General features: G+C 35.0%; 1 protein-coding gene across 21 annotated transcripts in view; it reads left to right on the top strand.

Moving 5' to 3' along the window:
* Nucleotides 1–17,199, top strand: part of RAD51B (RAD51 paralog B) — a 716,334-nt gene that overhangs the window by 40,382 nt on the left and 658,753 nt on the right. The window lies entirely within an intron of this gene.

Below are 17,199 nucleotides of genomic sequence, written 5' to 3'. Positions count from 1 at the left end.
ATAGTAATGGAGACCTTGAGAGATTACCACTGACCCCACTTTCCATACTGGGGATTGTGATGAGTAAATCTGAAGATGCAGGTATCTTGCAAGGGTTTGTGGTGGGTAAGCTACAAGGTGTAAGTGTGTTCGGATTGCTTTCCCATTAACAGTGCATAGGAGAGTTCTGCTTATTCTGCGGCCTCAGCAACATTTAGTATTGTCAGGCTTTTCCATTTTAGCTGGACATCATCTCAACAGAAGTTAAGAAAATTCCTTAAACTGAGATAAGATTTAGTTATGATTTTATAATTTTTAGATTCGTGTTTGGAAAATTAAAAGCTTGGGTCTCTGTAATGTGTACCAAGATTTTAAACTACCACACAGCCTTTGAGATTTATAAACCTAAGCAAGAAGTCAAAGGAGAAAATGTGGCATATAAAAAGTTCTACATTTCTTAATGGCTTTTTAATTCGTATTTCGGATTATGTGATGTAATTCCTGGTAAGTCAAGGGCTGTAAAGTTTATCCCGGATGACGCTCATCTTTTAAATTTTATTGTAGTTGGTTAAAATGATAAATCCAAATCCATGTTTTCCCTGGCCAACGGAATTTAAAAATATTTTCTAGGGTTACTTGATTGAATGGAAAATTTAAGTATGTATACTTATTTTATTAATTCATACTGGTTGCTTGACTTAATCCTATGTAAAATATGAAAATTCACTTTTTAAAAGTTGTATTTATTTGCTTTTAAACAGTAATTGTAGGCTCATGTTTTTCAGTTTTTTTCTGAAGTAATTTATTTTCCTGAGTGAGAAAAGAGCTCTGCTTTTCTTTGTTTTTATTAGTGCCTTCTGAAAGAGTAGGTTCTTACTATTTCCATATCTCTCTCTCTTTGCCTTTGTTTTTCTCTTTAGAGATAAATGCAGAATATAATATGCACTTCTGTAACACAGGATGGTCGTGGTTTTTGTGACAAGTTAGTATTGGTTTTAGAAGGATTTTGAAAAATACTTCCTTTAGGAAGTGTGGGAATTTTCTTAGCCTAATTACCTCATTTAAATGAAAAATCATGAACTTTTAAGTTTTAAGCTGTACTTTGAATAGGCAACTCCACATGGAACTAACTAGCTGAAAACAGTATGTTGCTATCTAATTTATTATCCCTTTCAAAATCACAGACCATGTGCTTCTTTATAGTTCCTCAAACATTCTGACAAACATTCCCGCCTCAAGAAGTGTTTGTTATTCCTCAGTCTGGAATATTTCCCCTCTAAATATCCATATGATTTCTTCTCTCCTGTCATCTTATTAATGAGGACTTTCCTGACCATATAAGTATTAACCACACTCCCTGCGTCCCCATCTCCCTTATTATGCTTTATGTTTCTTCATTACAGTTTTCACCTTCTAGCATGTTATATATTTATGTTGAGTGTGTGTGTGTCTCCTCCACCCCATAGAGTGGTCATGGGGACTGCCTACTTTCTTCACTACTTTATTCTCAGCAGCAGGAACAGTGCTTAACACACAGTAGGCACTCAGTAAATATTTTCAAATGTATGAATTGTAGATATTGTTTTTCTCTTTGGACTTGAGTTAATCTTATATTATTGGTACTACACTTAAATTTTTAATATTTGCTTTCAGCCTTATTTTGATCCTATCTTTAATATTATTTATTATTTCTAATAGTAATAAAATACAATATTAGATAGCAGAATATCTTATCATATAGGAGCTGTACTCAGATTACAGTGGCATCTTATGGGAAGAAAAAGAATTCTTAAGATTCTTAAGCTTGGAAAAATCTTTAGAGATCTATATAGTATCAGAAAGTCAGGAAGTAGAAAAGATTCTGTTTCAGTTTAGTAGAACTACGATAAATGAACGTCTGATGGCCTCTGAGCAGTGGGCAGGAAGCCAAGCATTCCAGCCTGCCCTCTGGCTGTGGATCTAAGATGGTGGATAGGGCCAGGAACATGCCTGGTACTTTGACACTCTAGATATCATTTCATTCAAATAAGAGTAAAGAGTAAAATCACCTTAGGTGGTGGGATGAGTACTTTATAGAATTTTAAAATTTCTTTTCAGTGAACATGCAATACTTTTAATAAGTGGGGAGAAGTTTAAAAGTATAATTGGTACTTAATTTTGATTGTCACATTGTATATGTATGCAAGGATGCCTGCATGCATGAAGATTTCAATCTTCTCTCTCAGTGATTGATAAAATAGACAAAATGTTAGCAAATTAAATCTAGAAAGTCAGAAGACCTGAGTAACATAACCAACTTGATCTAATTGACATTTACAAAACATTCCACTTGCTGCTTGCAGAAAATGCATTTCTTTTTTTTTTTTTTTTTTTAAGATTTTATTTATTTATTTGACAGAGAGAGACAGCGAGAGAGGGAACATAAGCAAGGGGAGTGGGAGAGGGAGAAGCTGACTTCCCGCCAAGCAGGGAGCCCGATGCGGGGCTTGATCCCAGGACCCTGGGATCATGACCTGAGCCGAAGGCAGATGCTTAATGGCTGAGCCACCCAGGTGCCCCAAAATGCATTTCTTTCAAGTACACATGAGATATTCACCAAGATAGACAGTACTCTGGGCCATAAAATAAAACTCAACAGATTTAAAAGGTTGAAATGGTACAATGTATGTTTTTTGACCCACTAGAAGAATTAAATTAGAAATCACTAATACAAACATATCTAGAAAATCCCCAAATATTTGGTAATTAAGCAAAACAGTTCTAAATAACCTATGTGTCAAAGAATAAATCACAAGAGAACTTAGAAGATATTTTCAAGTAAATCAAAATGAAAATACAACATCTCAAAATTTGTGAAATGGCTAAGTCAGTGCTTACAGGGAAATTTATACAATTAAATGCTTATATGAGATAGAAAGATTATAAATCAATAATCTAAGCTTGTAAGAAATAGAAAAAGAAGAACAAATTAAACCCAACATAAACAGACAGAAGGAAATAATAAAGAGCAGAAATCAGTGTAATTGAAAACAAAAACAATGGAGGAAAAAAAATCAATGAAATAAGATGCTAGTTCTTTGAGAAGACCAATAAAATTGATAAAACTTTACCCAGATTGACCAAGAGAAAAAGAAAAAACAAAATAGTAATATCAGGAATGAGAGAGGGGCTATCCCTATAGATTCTATAGACATTAAATGATAATACGAGAATGTTATGAATAGCTTTATTCCATTAAGTTTGTTAACTGAGATGAAATGAACAAATGCTTTGAAAGACACAAACTACTTACTGAGAAGAAGTAGATAACTTAAATCATCCCATATCTGTTAAAAAATTGAATTTGTAGTTAAAAATCTCACAAAGAAAACTCTAGTTTCAAATGGTTTTACTGGTAATATGTACCAGACATTTAAAGGAGAAATAACAATTCTATACAAGTCTTCCAGAAAATTTACAAGAAAACTACAGACTAATGTCCATTATAAACATAAAGACAGAAATTCTTAACAAAGTATTAGCAAATTAAATCCAGCAATAAATAAGAAGGGACTGAGTGGAGCTTATTTCAGGAATGCAAGGTAAATTTTGAATGCAACATTAAAATATAAAATCCATCACGTCAACATATTAAAAAAAACAAAAGGATCATCTCAGTGTAGGAAAGAAAGCCAGTCAACAAAATTCATCAGCGATTCATGATGAAAACTCTCAACAAAGCAGGAGTAGAAGGCAACTTTCTTAACTTGATAAAGGGCATCTAGAAAAACCTTCAGCTAACATCATACTTAAATTACACTTAGTGGTAAGACACAAGCTTTCTTCTTAAGATTGGGAGAAAGGATAAGATAGCCCAATCTTACCATTTCTAATCAGCAATGAACTGTAGATCCTAGCCAGTATAATATGGCAAGAAAAATAATTTAAGTACATTCAAGTTTGGAAAGAAGAAATAAGACTGTCTTTATTCATAGATCATATAATTTTAGTAGAAAACCGAAAGATTCTACACAAAAAAAGAAAGCTACTAGATCTAACAAGTGATTTTAGCATGGTTGTAGGATGTGGGTTATACAGAAATCACTTGTTTTTCTATATGCTAGTAAAACAATTGGAAATTGAAATTGAAAAGCTGTACCTTTCATAAGAGCGCCAAGAACATGAAATACTTAGTGATAAGGTGTCGTTTCTTTCCAAATGACTCTGTGTATTTAACACACATCCCAATCAAAATCCCAGTAGGCTTTTTGGTAGAAATCAACAAGGCAACTGTGAAATTTATGTGGAAAAGCAGAAGATTGAGAATAGCCAAAACAATTTATAAAAAGGGGAATATAGAGGACTTCCACTCTCTGACTTCAAGACTTACTATAAAGCCACTGTAATTAAGACAGTGTTACATTGGTGATAGGGTAGATTCCCAGATCAGTGGAACAGAATAGAGAGTCCAGAAAATAAATAGATTATGGTCAATTCATTTTGAACAAAGAAGGTAAGGTAATTTAACGGAAAAGCGATAGTTTTTCAGCAAATGGGGCTAGAACAATTGGATATCTGTTTGTAAAAAACAAACCTTGACCAATTCTTCACACCATTGCACAAACCTAATTCCAAATGGATCATCCATGATAACATAAAACCTGAAACTATAAAACTTCAGGAGAAAATCTTTGTCACTTTGAGCAAGGCAAAGATTTCTTAATGATACAAAGAACAGGAACTGTAAAATATATTAACACTTCTACTCTTTGCAGATACTCTTAAGAAAATGAAGAGATAAGCCACAGACTGGCAGTTAATATTTGTATAACTTCTATGTTAAAGGACTAGTAACTAGAATAATAAAGAACCATGAAAACTCAGTCTAATTTTTTAAGTGGGCAAAAGATGTAAATAAACACTTCAAAGAAGATATACAGATGGCAAATAAGCACGTGAAGAGATGCTCAATCATTAGTTGTTAGGGAAATGCAAATTAAAATCATAATGAAATACTGCTACACACCTATTGGAATGGTTCAAAAACAAAAATCAAAACCCCGACTATGCCAGATGCTGATGGGGGTGTAGAGGAGCTCCAACTCTCATCCATGCTGATGGAGATGCTAAATGGTGTAGCCACTCTGGAAAACCCTTTGGCAGTTTTTTTGCAAAGTTAAACATTTTAATTATGTGACCCAACAGTCTTTCACCTAGGTATTCTTTTAAGCAAAGAAATTATATTCCTGCAAAAATCTGTATGAAAATGCTTTTAGTACTTTTATTCACTATAACCAAACAGCACAAACAACATGAATATTTATCAGCTGGTGAATGGATAAAGAAATTCATACTCAAGTAATGGAATATTCATATAGCAGAATACCACTCAGCAATAAAAAAGAACAAACTACTGATATAAACAACAGGGATGAGTCTCAAATGCATTGTATTAAATGAAAGAGGCCAGACTCAAATGGCTACATTTTATGTGATTTGTTTTATGACATTCTGCAAAGGGCAAAGCTGTGAAAGTGAGAATCAGGTTTGTGGTTTCAGGGGCTCAGGGTGGGAAGGTGAGGAGATTGATTACAAGTGGGTATGAGGAAACTTATTGGCATGATGGAAATGGTCAATATCTTGATTGTGGTGTGGCTACATGAGTGTGTGAGTTTGTTGAAACTCAGAACTGTACACCCAAACAGGGTGTGTTTTTAAAATTATATGTTACTTTTTCCTCAAGAAACAACAACAAAAAGCAAATGAAACATTTACGCTAGAAGATCTCTTATGACTCAGAACTTTCTTCTCTGATTTTAACTTTCTGTTACCTCAAGGAAAAGAGAGTTACCAAGTGTGTTTAATCAGTTAACTTTATTTCGGCTGTTCAAGCTGTGGCCTAATAGCCTTCCTTTTAAAAAATTGCTGGTGTCTTCAGAATTTATGGGCCAATATCAAGTTGTTGAAGTTTTATTTCATGTTGTATTATACTAGCCTCAAAATCAGTTTTGTAGGTTTTTTCCAGTTGAGTTATAGGAGCAAGTTGCTGAAGACTTATAGGTAAGAAACATAACCTAACTGATCCTTAGCCTCTTGCTAATTCTTCTTTCTGAAACATGTTTCCTTTTCCTTTTTTTTTTTTTTTAACTAATACCTTTTATAGTTAATTATATTTGGACAGTTTGTGAACACTGCCCGCACATTAACGACTGCTGGAAATATAGTAATCCTTAATGCAGAGGTGAATTTCTAAAAAGCCGAAATGTCTCAGTTTGAGTTCAGATAGCTTTAACCTCAAAAGCTAAATCAGTAACTTGTATTGTAAATTCATGCCTTCTTTCTGGAGATGATTTATTTATTCGTAAGCATGTAAGAAGAAATGTCCTCCCTCAGGGTTGAAGAAAAACTGTTCTCTCAAGGTCTTCTTTTTTTCTTTGTTCATTAGTGTTGTATAACAAGATATGATCTCAATCGAGATTTAGATCTAGATATTTTATTAGCTTTGTGGGACGTCACAAAAAGGAGCTCTTTGGAGTAGTTTATATAGGATATACTCTTCACTAACTTTCTTTTTTTTAATGGGATGAAGAAGGAGTAGTATATAGCACATAAAATTCTAAATTTTAGGGACTTTTAGGGCCCCCAAGGGTGTTAAAGTTCTGACATTTGGTGGCTATGGGTGACTTGATCCTCTTTCAAAGTTTTGAGATGTTCAGGTAGTAACTGAGGAGAATATCCAGAGCATGTATGAGCTGCAGAAGACCAAGGCAGGGCCATTTTCCTCTCTGACATTTTGTTTTACTAACATCTTTTTAAAGCTTTTTATGATTGATCACACTAAGGACTTATACAGCTTTCTCTTTTATGATGTTTGTGAAATATTAGATTGATTTCACAATATTTGGGACACTAATAAAGTATATCATTATATTTTAAGCTTCAGTTTATGTTCTTGTCTTATTTTTTGTTTATTTTTTAAGAGAGGGAGAGGGTGGGAGGGGCAGAGGGAGAGGGAGAGAGACAATCCTAAAAGTAGGCTGCACACCCAGTACGGAGCCTGACATGGGCTCGATCTCACAACCCTGAGATCATGACCTGAGCCAAAATCAAGAGTCACATGCTTAACCAGCTGAGCCACGCAGGTGCTCCTCATGTTCCTGTCTTAAAACAAAATGGTAGCAGATACAAGTTTTCAGTAGACACATGGTCTATTTTTACTACTTAATTGAAGTGTTTCCATAATTATTTTAATTTCTTGGGACTTCATAAACATGATTCCTTTGAAAGTTTAGGTGATAGACAATAACATTCACGTTCATCCCCTTGATATTACTGGGATGCCTTAATCCTGTGTACACATTATATGTATTTGACTAGATCCATTTGTTTCATTGTCTATAGAAGAAGACTGTTTGCTTCAATATGGGTAGTCTTGCAGCTTTGAAAAGGGGTAAACTTGTACTATGCTAAGTGTATTCAAATTAGGAAGCATTTATTTTATAATATGGCAACCTAGGAAACCCAATATAAAAAAATGCATAGTGTCCATAATCCTGGTGTATCTAATTTACTGATACTGTTATGAGAGCCATAAATAATTGCTCAGAGAATATGCAGTAGAGACAAGTCTGATGGAGTCACCAAGTTGGATTTTTGCTGCCAATTACGCTTCTGCAAATTCCAATAACCACCACACTGTGGTGCAGTCCTATATTCTAGTCCTTTTCCTCTAACAAAAAACAAACCATTTACACCATTTCAGCAAATTTATTTTCATTTATTTCATCTTAGGTCTCTGGTTCATTTGCATTTCAAGTCTTATCTCTACTTGCTGAAGGGAAAGCATTGTCTTCTTCATCGATCTCCAAAACAGTGTGTTCATATGGTGGACATAAGATGATACATTGGGGTATTGGAATAAAACATTGGAAACACCATATTTACTTTTTACCTCTAAAACTTATATTTTATATATGTTTTTCAATGTATGTAAAGCATTAGGATAGTAGACTTTGATATACCTTAATAAAGACACATTAGGGTAAGTTTTATTTTGATATGTGATCAGTAGTGGCAGCCACTGTTCTGGTTCACAGGATTTCAGGTCAGCAAGTAGAGGAGACACACACACACACACACACACACACACACACACACACAGAGTTTTTAATGCCTTTTTTTTTTTTTTTTAATGTCTGTGGAGGCTGTCTCTGAAAAATTATGCTAAAACTTACCTCAAAGATAGTCTTTACTTGCTGGTGGAGTTTGAGTGAGAAGAATTTTTCTCCTCACAAACTTTTACAATATTAGATGAATTGTAGTTTCCAGTAGTTTTTAGCATGGGGTTTGGAGTCAAACAGACCTCATTAGAGTTTAGACTCCTCCATTTACCGGCTGTATAACTGTAACTTAACTTTTACGTCTTTCAGTTTCCTAATGTATGAAGTGGGACTTGCCCAACTTTAAAACCACGGTTTGGTGATAGGATCAGTAGATCCTTAGAAAAGTTAGAGGGTGGGGCGCCTGGCTGGCTCAGTCAGAGGAACATGAGACTCTTGGTCTCAGGGTTGTGAGTTTGAGCCCCATGCTGGGGGTAGAGATTACTTAAGTAAATAAACTTAAAAAAAATAATTTAGAGGATGATACTTAAAAATAAAAGTTTCCCCTGATGGTAGAAACTGGTTGTTCTTTTGCATTAAATTAAATACTTAGCACAGAGCCTCACATACAGCTTAACAAATGATCAGTTGAAAAATGCTGTAAGCTTATAACTAATATTTAACACCTTCATTTTACAGATGAGAGAATCTTACTGTCTCTTCCAGAGACAGTAATACTTTGTTTCCCATTTGCTTGCTCCAGGACTTTCAAATGCCAGTGGGCCCATTCTCATTTTGCCCTGTTAGCTCATGTGGGCCACTGGTCAGCATATTTTTTCTGTAAAGGGCCAGATAGTAATATTTTATGATTTGTGGGCTGTGCTGTTTCTGTGGCAACTACTTAGTTCTGCCATTATAGCTTGAAAGTAGCCATAAACCATTTGCAAACAAATGGGTATGGTTGTGGTTCAGTAAAACTTTGATTACAAAAACAGATGAAGGGCCAGATTTGACCCGTGGGTCATAGTTTATCAACCCCTGATCTGGGCCCTTCTCCCTTCTCCCTAGGCTAAGCACCCAGGGTTGGTGCTACCACAAGTCCAGAAATTTATGGAATTAGGAGGAAGGGAATAGAACAGTTGCTCATAAAAGCAGTGTTTCCTCAAACTAGTTTAAGGCATTGACTCAATTTTAAATGCAAGTAATAGTCTCATGAACTCCCATTATTGACTTTAGTTTTATTTTAATATCACAGAAATAGGCAGAATTATAAAACAAGCTAATAACTTTTCATATCAAATCACACTATGAAACCATAAAAGTGGGTTGCATTTACAAACAACACAGTACTATTCAAATTAGTTACTCTTATAGATGGTAATTTGCTATATCAAATTATTGCTTGCAATATAAATAAGTTAACTTATGATACAGGTTCTTTTGGAATATATATATATATATATATATATATATATATATATATATATATATATATTCTAGTGTAGTTCATGTGATGACTCAACTTTCCCACCTCTTTTCTCTATTTGAGCTACTAAAGAACCTTCTACTGTTTGGAAAGGGTGACATCATTTGGCCCTCACCTGGGTGTGAATGCATATACATTTAAAGTCTGCCATTGCTCTTTTCTCCTTAGTCCCTGATAATTAAGGTGATACTACTTGGCATCACTTGATTGAAAACAGACATTGACATCATGTGGCATCATTGAAATGAAAACATAAAAGTTAAAAATTCTCAGAATTTTTCAGGCCATCATTGAAATGAAAACATAAAAGTTAAAAATTCTCAGAATTTACAGACCATTGAATATATTTATAGACTGTAGTTTGAGAGATGCTGTCGTATTAGTCTTGCAGAGTCTTATTTCCTGATGTTTATTGGGGAGGTGTAAGGGACATTGGGCTATTGGGATGTATGATGTAGAATCTTTGTCTTTTTAAAGTGTGTCCATAGTGAAAAAAACAGAAGGCTCTGAAAGTGTTTATAGATACTGGTTGAAAATAACATAAGAGAAGAATTTAAATATTGCTTGTATAAAATAAATTGTGGTTTTATTGTTATTTATGTTGCCTGTTTATCACCGACTTCTAATTACCATAGGCAGCATAGTTATTATACATATTATAAATTATGTGTCAGATTAAAATAATAGGATTTCTTGCCAAAAAGGACCTTAAAGATCACTTAGATCAGCCCTTTCATTTTACAAATGACACTGAGGCTGAGTAGTGAGTGACCTGACTTGTTTAAGGATACTTAGCATAGGAGAGGACAGATAGTGGGTAGAATGCAAGTTCTTTTTGGATGCTGGTTCTGGGATTTTTTTTCTACTGTAGGATTATCTTTTTATCTTGAGACCTACAGAATTATAATGAACTGTAAACCTCTTAAAGACAGGATTGCGTCTTCTATTTCTCTGATTTCCAGAGCCTCATACTGCGGACAAGTAATATTTAGGAAGTTACAGCTCATAAAATTATAATTATTGAATCATATTGTACACCTGAAACTAATACAATGTCAGTTATATCTCAGTTTTTAAAAGAGCATATATGGGACTCTGAAATAATAACACAGAGTTGTATATTAACTTCAGCTTGTGTAAAGAGGGGCTGAAAGTAAAGTTTTCTCTCTTGAGCTGAATAAAGGAAAGTAATTGGTTAAATGATGATAAGTAATAGTCTGGGTTACTAGAACATGTACCTGTTGCCTAAGTAAGAGGGACCTAATTTTAAGAGTGTCATGAAGGGACCTGAAAAGTTAAAAAATTATAATTAAGGCTTATGAAAATATACTTACTACATACATATAATGTTTGTATCTGTTTGAAAATTTTTCTTTATCTTTTTAAACATAATTTGATTTTTATGCTTACTGCTGACATTCTTGCCCTGTTTTTTATTTTTGGCCTTTATAGTATGCCGTGTTAGCTGTGTTCTTTTGTCAACTTGCTTTGTTTTCCATCCTAGAGTTTTATAAGCTATTTGAATAAAGGGGAATAAAAATACATTGCTTAGATAAAAGGACTTTAACCTTCAAGATGCTTCTTCAAAAAAGCTTCAAATTTGTATTTTTGAACAAGCCAACCCAGATGCAAAAAAAAAAAAAATGCACAAAATGCTAAGGTGTAAATTTTTACTGTTTCAGAGAATTCAATGAATTTTTGGTTGTTGGTGTTTGAGTAGCATTGAAGTTTTTTGTCTCTTTCCCCTCTACCTTGTTCTACCTTCATTTCTTGATATTGTATAAATATTTTCTAGTATATGGGACCTAGTACCAGTTAACGGTATTTAGAAAAGTGGTATATCAGAAAAAAATTGGGTTTACTCTTTAAACAGTCAAAGAAGGAAAAGTCTTATTTTCATTAAAAGTTGTTGTTAAAATCCAAGTTATTTTACTGAGATGTGATTATAAGCAGTTTTTCTGTTGTTGTCATCTATGTTCTTGATTATGTGTGTTTTGAGAATATGCGTTGCTCTAATTTATTCTATAGCAAGGTTTCTTTTGAAATATTAATGTTCATTAAATGTTTAAAGCTGTTTACAGAAAAATGAATGAAAATATGTGTATTTCTTATTTTCTTATTTTATTTTATTTACTTTTATAGTAATTTTTTATTATGTTATGTTAGTCACCATACAGTATATCTTTAGTTTTTGATGTAGTGTTCCATGATTCATTATTTACGTGTAACACATAGTGCACCATGCAATACGTGCCCTTCTTAATACCCATCACCGGCCTATCCCAATCCCCCCCCCCTCCCCTCTGAAGCCCTCAGTTTGTTTCCCAGAGTCCATAGTCTCTCATGGTTCATTCCCCCTTCTGTTTACCCCCCCTTCATTCTTCCCTTCCTTTTCCTACCGATCTTCCTGCTATTTCTTATGTTCCATAAATGAGTGAAACCATATGATAATTGTCTTTCTCTGCTTATTTCATTTAGCATAATCTCCTCCAGTCCATGTTGCTGCAAATGTTGGGTAATCGTTCTTTCTGATGGCTGAGTAATATTTTATTGTATATATTGTATATATGGACCACATCTTCTTTTTTTTTTTTTTTTTTAAAGATTTTATTTATTTATTTGACAGAGATAGAGACAGCCAGCGAGAGAGGGTACACAAGCAGGGGGAGTGGGAGAGGAGGAAGCAGGCTCATAGCGGAGGAGCCTGATGTGGGGCTCGATCCCAGAACGCCGGGATCACGCCCTGAGCCGAAGGCAGACGCTTAACCACTGTGCCACCCAGGCGCCCCTGGACCACATCTTCTTAATCCAGTCATCTGTTGAAGGGCATCTTGGCTCCTTCCACAATTTAGCTATTGTGGACAATGCTGCTCTGAACATTGGGGTGCATATGGCCCTTCTCTTCACTACGTCTGTATCTTTGGGGTAAATACCCAGTAGTGTAATTGCTGGATCATAGGGTAGCTCAATTTTTAACCTTTTAAGGGACCTCCACACTGTTTTCCAAAGTGGCTGTACCAACTTGCATTCCCACCAACATGTAAGAGGGATCCCCTTTCTCCACATCCTCTCCAACATTCGTTGTTTCCTGCCTTGTCAATTTTTGCCATTCTAACTGGTGTAAGGTGGTATCTGAATGTGGTTTTGATTTGAATTTCCCTGATGGCTAATGATGTTGAACATTTTTTCATGTGTCTGTTAGCCATTTGTATGTCTTCATTGGAAAAGTGTCTGTTCATATCTTCTGCCCATCGTTTGATTTGATTATTTGTTCCTCGTGTATTGAGTTTGAGTTCTTTGTGGATCTTGGATACCAGGCTTTTATCTATAGTGTCATTTGCAAATATCTTCACACCATACACAAAGATAAGCTCCAAATGGATGAAAGACCTCGATGTGAGACAGGAATCAATCAAAATCATTGAGGAGAACATAGGCTGCAACCTCTTTGACATCGGCCACGCAATTTTTTCATGACACATCTTCAAAGGCAAGAGAAATGAAAGAAAAAATGAACTTGTGGGACTTTATTTTATTTTTTAAGATTTTATTTATTTATTTGAGAGGGAGAGAGAGAGCACACATGCACATGTGAGCAGAGGGGAGGGACAGAGGAAGATGGAGAAGCAGGCTCCCCACTGAGCAGGGAGCTGATGTGGGCTAGATTCTAGGACCCTGAGATCATGACCCAGGAAGGCAGATGCCCAACTGACTGAGACACTCAGGCGCCCCCATTTTCTTATTTTAAGATATAAGTGTTTAAAACCATTAACTAGTGGAAATTATTTGTTTCTGTTTTTGTTTTAAGTGAGGCACATATAAGGTTAAACTTTTTATTATTATTTGACAAAAGCATAAAAAAAAGTCTCTTTTTTTTTTCCCCTCAGCTTAATGGTAAACTTCATATGGGCCAGGACTTCTTTCTTTTTATCTTTAGCTGTCCCATCGTGCAAAGGAGGTTTAATCTTGTAAGATTATACCTTATCTTAGATATTAATAGATATGAAAAATTTAAAAAATATGTTGTATGGAAGTATAGAATCACTAAATTTTACACCTGAAACTAACATTACACTATATATTAGCTAACTGGAATTTAAATGAAAGCTTAAAAAATTAAAAAATAGGAAACTAAGCCAGTACATTTAAAATAGTTGAGGTTTTATTAGTTACAAAATTGTAATATTATGTTTATGACTTGTAGGATAGAAGAGAGTGTATGTACCTCTAATTTTGACATTTATTCTTATCATTAACATAAAAATTTAGTATTTGCATTTATGGTGAAAGCCTGATGAAGTTACAATGATTGCAAAATAGGAATCCTGGACTCTAGATGTATATAAAAAAGTTACTAAACTCTAGAGTTATATTTTGTTATTGTGTAATGTTATTGTATGCTTTTCTAGAAATCATGTAATTTTTGGTTTACTTTGATTACTTTCCTGTTAACTACTGAAAGCAAACACCATAGGACTTCTATGAGATGAGAAAAGTCCTTTACAACTTTTTTCTTTTCCACAAGTGCCTTCTGTTTGCTCACTCACATTTGAAATCAGGTTATTCTTAAAGCTACCCTTTATTCATTCAGGTGACTGAAGTTCATACTCTAGACTAAACCTTTATTTATTAGTCAGTGACAGTAATTCCAGAAAATTATATTTTCTTTTGTGTAGCTCTTTATAATTTCTAAAACTTTGTTTTTATTGTTGAGAGGAGGCAAAAGCTAGAAATAGCTTGAAGGTTAATAAGTAGGTAATTGGCTAAATTAGTGGTGGTGCATCCAGATAATACAATATCATGCCGTTGTTAAAATGAGTGAGATCCCAGAAATATACTCACAGGTTGTGTAGGAAAGGATTAACTCAGATGGTGTGGGTTCCTGAAAAAGGCCTGTCTTCAAGATTGGCTCTTGGCTCGCTCCTGGAAGACAAATTCTGAGCTCTTGGAATATTCTTTCTACAAAGAATGTTTTTGTATGCCTGAGGCCTTGGCCTGCACAATACCAGTTGGATCAGATAGTTAATGCAAACAATTTGATTTATGGTGAACATCTATTTTGCTCTGGCTACTGGAATCTGAAAGCTGTGGTTAGTCATGCAGGTCCTGGATGCCTTGTGACTGACCCCCAGCAAAACCTCTGGGCACCAGGACTTGGGCAGGCTTTCCTGGTTGACATCACTTTGCATGTGTTGTTATGCATCATTGCTGGGAGAATTAAGCACATCCATGCTACCCCACTATGGGATGACACCTGGGAGCTTGTGCCTGATTTCTACTGGACTTTGCTCATGCTCCTTTTCTCTTTGCTTATTTCAGCCTGTATCCTTTTGCTGTAATATGCTGTCACTGAGTGTAACAGCTTTTCTGAGACCTGTGAGTCCTTTTGGTGAATCATCTCCCAGAGAGTAGTCCTGGGGACCTCGGACACACAGGGCATCTATAGATATGTGCAAGAATATTTATGGAAGCTTTGTAATTGCTCAAAACTGGCAAAATTAGTCACTAGTATTGCACTACTCTTACTGGTTTGGTAATTGTACTATGGTTGTATATGATGTAAAAATTAGGAGAGGCTGGTTGAAGGGCATATAGGAACTCTCTTTTTGCAACTTGTTTGGTGGGTCTAAGATTAGTTCAAAATAAAAAGTTTTAAAAAAAGAGTGGCTTGGGGGTGCTTTTATATGCATAAATTGGTTCTGGCAGCTCATAAAGGAATGCCATTAGTTGTATCTAGAGAAGGAAAGTAGTGGCCAGAAGGGGATTTACTTTTGCTAAGGCATTTAGTCATCTGGTCCTATAGATATTACCTCACACTACCTGTCATCTTTCAGCAAATCTAGCTCGCTACATTTTCAAAATCTATTCAGTACCCGATTACTTCCCATTACCTGCAGTGTCATCATCCGGGTTCCTGGTGGTTAAGAGTGACTTTGGAGTTAGATGTTGGTTTGAATCATAGTCTCACTGTTTGCTGATTTTATGACCCTGAGTAAGTTATTTATCCTAGCTCCAGCTCTTAGTTTCCCATTTGAAAAACAGGGATAATAATATCTGACTCATGGGGGGTGTGAGGATTAAATGAGATAATGTCTGTAATGTTCTTTGCACAATGTTTGACACATTCAGTAAAAGGTAGCCATTAATTATTAATTTGAGTAGTTACCTCATTCCAGATGCTTGGTATATTTTATTTTTCCTCTAAATATTCTTTTTCACAAAGCTGTAATTTTCTCGGACAGAAAAATCATGTCTTAACCATTGTATCCTCTTCTAGCTGTTGTTTTGATGGATGCTATTACTGCCTGGACCCTCATACTGCCTGGTTAACTCACTTATTCTTTGGATCTCTGACTCTCTTCTTCTTTTTATTTTTAATTCCATCTTCAGCATTTGTGTACAGAACTCTGTGCAAGGCACTGTAAGGTTATAAAGATAAACAAAACAATGTCCTTAAGACTTCTATAAATAAGTAAATTGTGCGAGACAGATAGCTTTCTGGTATAATAGAGAATGAAATATGTACAGGTATCCTCCACATTTTGAAAGTCTGTATTTTTGCTAACTGAAAGAAATATTTTTAGAGGATTTTCACTTTTATGAAAAAAGATGAGAAGTGAAAATAACATTCAGCATTTGTTTTACAGTGAACCCTTATAGAGGCAGCGCACACCTGAGCAGGGAGAGCAGCGCCCCCCGCCCCGGCTCCTTCTCCCCTAACTACACTCAGCATTTCAGCATCAGGCTGCCAGAGCTTTGAATTGTGTCTGTGAGCATCTGTGCTTTATCTACATTTATTTTGTGCATCTGTTGGCAAGATGTGTCCTAAGGTATCAGAAAAGCCTAAGAGAGATTATTTTTCGGGTCTGGGAACGCTCAAAACCTTTTCTGTATAAATTAATGGTAATTGCTTCTTCACTTTATGCCTTTTTGGGTTATGAAAGGTTTCATAGGAATGCTGTACTTTTGGATAATGGGGGAAACCTGTATCTTGTCCACTGTTCTTTTTCTGTTTCTAGCAGTTATGTAAGTAGCTTTGTAGCCCTTCTCTGTCCTATAGATTACACAGAGAGAAATAAAGGTAGGTAGCTAGACCTTCATAGTCTCTACTTGAACTCTATCACATCTAATCTTTTTTTTTTTTTTTTTTAAGATTTTATTTTTAAGTAATCTCTACCCCAACGTGGGGCTCAAACTTGCAACTCCAAGATCAAGAGTCACATGCTCTACTGACTGAGCCAGCCAGGGGCCTCTATCATGTCTAATCTTGATCCTTATTGTACATTCTTATTCAGAAAGAGAGTGCTTTTTTGGAGACAGATAGACAGTGGTTAAACTGATAAAGAAAAAGCATAATTCCAAAGTTATGTTGCTAAGAAAAAGTTAGAAATGAAAGCAAGTTGCAGGTCATATAGTCTTTAGTGTTATTTTACATATATTACACAATGCCTTGATATGTTTGTAGAATTTTCCAATTGAGGATCTTAAGGTGGCTGAGTGGCAAACTTTAATTTTCATGTGAGAACAAGGATGCAGACAAATGAGGTGATTTGTCTAGGACTCCTTAAGAAATAATTTGTATAATTGAAGAATATCACTTGCTACTTCTTTCTGAGATTATTACTACAATGTCTTAACTGGCCTGCTTATCTCTTT

Source organism: Ursus arctos, unplaced genomic scaffold, assembly GCF_023065955.2.
Source record: "Ursus arctos isolate Adak ecotype North America unplaced genomic scaffold, UrsArc2.0 scaffold_25, whole genome shotgun sequence".
Taxonomy (NCBI): Eukaryota; Metazoa; Chordata; class Mammalia; order Carnivora; family Ursidae; genus Ursus; species Ursus arctos.
This window is presented reverse-complemented; position numbering and strand designations above follow the sequence as displayed.